The following is a 6,251-nucleotide window of genomic DNA, read 5'->3' on the forward strand; positions in this document are numbered from 1 at the left end:
TGGCAAAGGATATCGCACCTCAAGCTTCAGTACTATCCGGGGGCCCAACCCTGAAGATTCGACTGCACAATTTGCAAACTAAAACCGCTCCGGGCCTCACGGCCCGTGACTGTGGGATAAGTGATCGGAGATAACCTTGATGGGGGCAAGCAATCCCGGGTAGTACGCATATCCCCACACACTACTCTATGAAAACCTACTGCTACGTGCGGTGTTCTTAGACATTGTCTAACGCGTCACGTTTTCGTGTTCGCAGAGCTATGGTTCGGAGTAAGCGAAAGAGGACGCGCGAGGAGCTCGAGGAGGCCCTGCGCGAGAACGAACGCATTAGCGCGACACCTACGCAAGAGGAGAAGGAAGCACGGAAATGACGTTTGAACAAGCGCAGGAGGAAGCGCTGCGACTTAAACAAAGCGCTTCAAGCCCTCAGTGTGAACCAAGAAGTTTCGGAGACGATGGAAGTGACGGAAGGTCAAACGATAGCTTTGGAAGAGCAGGAGGAGAAGACGGAAGAATCCAATCCAGCGGTATATCAGCGCCGGTTCGCGGCTCAAATGGAGGCGGCGTATCAAGACGGAGCCACTGGGGTAGCTTTATTTACGGTCCCTGTCACACCACAAGCTACAGTTCAAGAAGCGGTTCCGGTGTCGGCAGCGAAACGAGCTCGCGAAAGACGAGCTAACAGGACATTGTCTCAGGCAGATCGTGACCGGACACGCGACGCACAAAGAGCTCGCACGAGACGAGCGAATATGTCACTCTCTCAACGTAATATCGCCCGACAGAAGGGTGCAGAGCGCCAACGTGTCCGTCGAGCTCGGCTACGCGAGGAACAGCTTCAGGAACTACGGGAGCAGGACCGAGCTTACCATGAAGAAAGACGTGCGGAGTTGCCTTCACAGGATCGTGAAGTGGAACGTGAGCTAAATCGCCAGCAGCATACGGATCGACGAGCGCGACAGACAGCGGAAGAGCACCAGCAAGAGCTCGAGCGGGTGCGCACTCGACGCCAATGCGTCCGTCATGGCCACGCTCTTATTTCCCTCGCAGACTTCGACGCGTCCATGATAACGGGTGACCACGTGGTTAGCGGGCGACACAAGCTCCCGGCTACAACCGTTTGTCCGGTCTGCAATGCTTGGAAGTGGCCAGGCGAGTCTGCGATATCATGCTGTCTGGCAGGCAGGGTAAAGCTGCCTCCACTGCACCCCGCGCCACCAAAACTTCTTCAGCTGTACGGAGATCCCGAGTTCCGCCGTCAAATTCGTGCCTACAATCAAGCCTTCGCGTTTACGTCGATTGGTGCTTCGTGCTCAAACCGGTCGTTTTAAAATGTGCATCAAGACGAGAGCGTTGCGGGTACACACGGGGTGTACACATATCGCATTCAAGGGGCTATGGGGCACTACCTAGGATCTCTCCTCCCCCACATAGACCGTCGGACAGGCGCGCGAGTAGCACCCAAGTTTGCGCAGATCTACATTGTGGATCCAGACATGCAACGCCGCGCGGAGCGACGTCTTGGTATATTCGCGGATCTGGATCGTGTTGCACTACTAGACATCGAGAAAATGATGGCAGAGCACAACCCATTAGCGCAACGGTTCCTCCACTTTGGGCAGCAAGTGCGTCAACACAACACGGAGACTCCAGTAGATTTGGTCTTCCGTCTGCATGATAACTCCTCGCGACCGAGGACGCATAACCGCCCCACTGTGTCTGAAGTGGCTGCGACTCTCATTGAGGATGGCAACCTGGCTCAGCCTCGGGATCTACTGCTCTTTACACGCGATCAAAGGCTGCTACGTTTGTATGAGACTCACGCCGATTACGATCCACTCCAATACCCGCTTCTCCTTCCATATGGAGAGAAGGGCTGGACCTACACAGACGAGTTCGCGAATGGTGCTGAGTATCGAAACAAGAAGGCAATGTCGCTTCGTGAACACGTCGCGTTCCGCCATCATCAGAAAGTGGGTGACCAGTCCGCTCTCCACCAAGGCGGGCGTCTATTTCAACAGTGGTGTGTAGATCAGCGTGCAAAATGTGAGCAAGAACAGCTTCGCTGGGTGGCCGACAATCAGAAAACACTTCGCGCCGATCAATACAGGGGTGTTCAAGACGCTTTGCTCAACTAAGATACTTTGGCTCTGGCGGAAGGAGAAGTGCTGCTGTCGGAATACGACCGGGTCCAGAACAGATTGGTGCACCCGGACCAGGACGGAGGCAACAGAGGACGACCTACCCACTTTCTTAATCAGGTTGGCAAACGTATCATACTACCGGCTTCGCACCTGGGTAGCCCGCGGTCCATGTACAAGTCGTATCAAGATTCGATGGCAATTGTTCGGGAGTATGGACGGCCCGACGTCTTCTTGACGGAAACGTGCAACCCTAAGTGGGACGAGATTCTTGAAGCGATACCTTCCGATATCCAGACAGCTCAAGATCGACCTGACATCGTGGCTCGCGTGTGGCAGCAGAAACTGCAAGCGACGCTTGACGATTTAAACCAAGGCGTCCTGGGGCGAGTGCGCGCGCGGATTTACGTTGTCGAGTTTCAAAAACGTGGGCTCCCCCACGCTCACGTATTGATTATTCTGGCTGACGAAGACAAACCTCGAACGCGCGAGATCGTAGACAAGATGGTATGCGCTGAGATCCCAGATAAGGATACAAACCCTCAGCTGTATGAGACGGTCATGTCATGCATGCTCCATGGTCCATGTGGGCCTGCAAACCCTTCCTGCGCGTGTATGAAGGACGGCAAGTGCACCAAAGGATATCCGAAGCCCTTAGCAGAAGTTACACAAGCCAATGCCAACGGATATCCAGTGTACAGACGACGTCGACGGCAAGAAGGTGTTCTAAAGTTCAAAGGCAGAGAATACGACAATGCTACGATCAACCAGTGGGTTGTACCGTACAACCCGTACTTATCCCAGAAGTACAACTGCCACATCAATGTGGAAGTGTGCACGGATATTACTGCGGTTAAATACCTGTACAAGTATGTGTACAAAGGACCCGACATGGCTATACTCACTGGGAAGAAGTCCGAGGAGGGCAGCAGAGTGCGCGTCGAGAACCAAATGAGATTCTACGTTTCTTGAGCGCCCGTTACATTTCTCCGGTGGAAGCTTGCATGCGCCTGCTCGATTTCAGGATTCAGGGGAAAACCCATGCGGTGACACAGCTGACGGTTCATCTCGAGTCAGGGCAGACGGTTTGCTTCCGCGAAACGGAAAACCCGGAGGCGGTTTTGGAACGTGGTAGTCACACGATGCTGACCAGATTCTTTGAGTTGTGTGCGAGTGAAGAACCTCAGAATCATATTGCCAGAACGATGTTGTATCAGGACATCCCTAAAGAGTTCTGCTGGAAAGCGCCGGAGAAAGGGCAACCGAAAAGGTGGGTTCGCCGGAAACAGTATCAAGCAGCTGTGGTCGCATGATTCACGTGTCTCCTCGAGATATGGAGCGGTTCTACCTTCGGCTACTACTCTGTCAGCGTAGAGGCCCAACGTCGTTTGAAGACTTAAGAACGGTTAACGGGATTGTCTGCCCAACATTCCAAATTGCGGCGCGGGAGGCTGGCTACTTGGAGAATGATAACGAGTGGGTTTCGTGTTTGAGGGAAGCGGCTGACTTCCAAATGCCGTATCAACTACGCCAGCTCTTCGTCACCATTCTGGTGTATTCAGCTCCAGCAAATGTTGGTGCTCTATGGGATCGGTTCTTCGCGGATCTTTCCCAAGACTTCGCACGCAAACATCAGGCTTTGATGGACCCCTTCAAGTCGGCGTTGATCGAATTTGAAACGCTGATGAGCATTCAAGAACTACTTCAAGCGAGTGGGTATGCGGTAGCTGACTTCGACGAACTTCCTCAGTTGGGGTCGTTCCCAACATTGATTCGTGAAGCGCTTCGACAGAATGGATTACTACGACGTGAGCTCACTGGATACGACGCGTCAGCTTTGGAGGCGATTGTAAACACAGAAGATCAGCTAAACGAAAATCAGCGGGTGGTTTACGACCAGATTATTGAAGCGGTTCAATGCCCGGAGGAAGGCAAGAAACTATTTTTTGTCGATGGCCCGGGTGGTACTGGAAAATCTACACTGCTTCGAAACATACTGGCCAAAGTCAGACTCTCGGGGAAAATCGCCATCGCTGTGGCGTCTAGCGGTATTGCCTCGCTCTTGCTCATGGGTGGTAGGACAGCTCATTCTACATTCAAGATCCCTTTGAAATTGAACGAGAGCTCGACGTGCGGTATCAGGAAGAACTCCCATATTCAGGAGTTGATTAAGCATGCAAGTTTAATTTTTTGGGACGAAGCACCTATGGCCCATCGCCACGCATTCGAGGCAGTAGACCGAACACTGCGGGACATACTTGACAACGATACCGAGCTTTTCGGGGGGAAAGTGTTTGTACTTTCGGGAGATTTCCGCCAGATTCTCCCGGTCGTTAAGAATGGAACACCCGTCAAGACAATTGACGCTTGCCTCAAGTCGTCTAGGCTGTGGCCCCAATTCCAGACGTTCCGTCTTACGGAAAACATGCGAGTGCGCACAGCTGATACTGCAGACACTGCTGAGGAAATGGCTGCGTTCTCCGAGTTCCTGCTGCAAGTCGGGGAGGGAAGGCATGATGTAAACCCTTCCCTAGGAAACGATTACATGAAGATCCCGCGCGATATGCTGATTGAGAATCCACCTGTGCCTGAGGATGAGGACCAGGAAATTCGTCCGGGCGTTATTCCAAGAGGCATGGATCGGATCATCGACGAGATGTATGGCGAGATTAATAACCCCGAGGTTGCTACCGACGAGTATTTCGCTAACCGAACGATCCTCACGACCACGAACGCAATCGTGCACCGCATCAATGAAGCGGTGACCGATCGATTAACTGGACAGGCGCGGGAATACATGTCTTCCGATTCTGTACAAGACGACGGTGATGGCAATTTCTTCGAGCAGGAGGTACTCCACTCGATGAATATCAGTGGAATGCCGCCCCACAAGCTGACCCTCAAGGTAGGAATGCCTATCATGATGATGCGGAACCTGAATCCAGATCTAGGGCTGTGCAACGGAACACGGCTTCGAATTGTGGCCCATAAGCCACATGTCATCCACGCCACAATCATGACCGTGAGCGACAAGGGCAACATGTGTTGATTCCCCGCATTGTTTTCATCAGTGACGGAGACATTCGGAGCTTTCCGTTTCATTTGAGACGCAAGCAGTTTCCTGTCCAACCGGCCTTTGCGATGACGATTAACAAGGCGCAAGGACAAACGGTGCAGTACTTGGGGCTGTATCTTGCTACGCCTTGCTTCTCCCACGGGCAGCTGTACGTTGCGATGTCGCGAGTTACTTCAAGATCAAGATTCAAGGCGCTGGTCGAGTACCCAAAGCTGGAGGAGGAGGATGGGGTCTACGCCCAGAATATTGTCTACAGACAGATCTTTGGTTCGGAGTAGGAATGTTCAACTTCAAATGCATTTAATACATAACGTTTACATAAAACATGTTTAAGCGCAGCGAAGGCGTGAGCCCATTTCCCCTGGGACTACAGCCTGCCACCTCCGCCGCGTAGCGGCGGCGAACGGCTAGTCTTACCCCTCTAGTGGAGTGTGTTGTCCGTCTGTAACGTCCGTAACGGGCTAGGGTTAATAATCCTCACGCTAAAACGCGCGTTCTACTGGCTGCCGAGCGCAGCGAAGGCGGCCTCGATTGGCTAAAATCGCAATATGTGGTGTACACATTGTATGTGGGCTACATATCGTACTTAAATGCAAACGTTCAAATTTCATTTTGCCCCCATTTTCGAAACGGAAGCCGCGGAACGCCACGTTACTCAAGGTACGCTGCGTGTATGCATGTTAGTTAGCATTAGTAGCTAGCAAGACACACATACACAGATAGTCCGAGGTTCCTGGGGCTGCTTAGGGGGTAGCTTATAACTTGCGGGATTTTATCCTGCAAGTAGGTAGCCGTGCTATGGGGATTTAGCTCCAGAGCCCTTTGGGTTCTTGGGGCTTTATCCCACCGCCCACTCTGCGCGAGAGCACATTTGGCACCTGGTCCATAGACCGCAAACCCGACAGCGAACCAGTTGAGCCGGTCGTTAATGGTTATTGATGGGCACGCACATTGCGTCCCTACGCTTGGTTAGGAGGGGTACCGTAACCGGCCTCTTTTTTATCGAGATGGGATGGGGGCTGTAATAGCCTATC

This window comes from Phytophthora infestans, genomic scaffold (assembly GCF_000142945.1).
Source record: "Phytophthora infestans T30-4 supercont1.17 genomic scaffold, whole genome shotgun sequence".
Classification (NCBI taxonomy): Eukaryota; Oomycota; class Peronosporomycetes; order Peronosporales; family Peronosporaceae; genus Phytophthora; species Phytophthora infestans.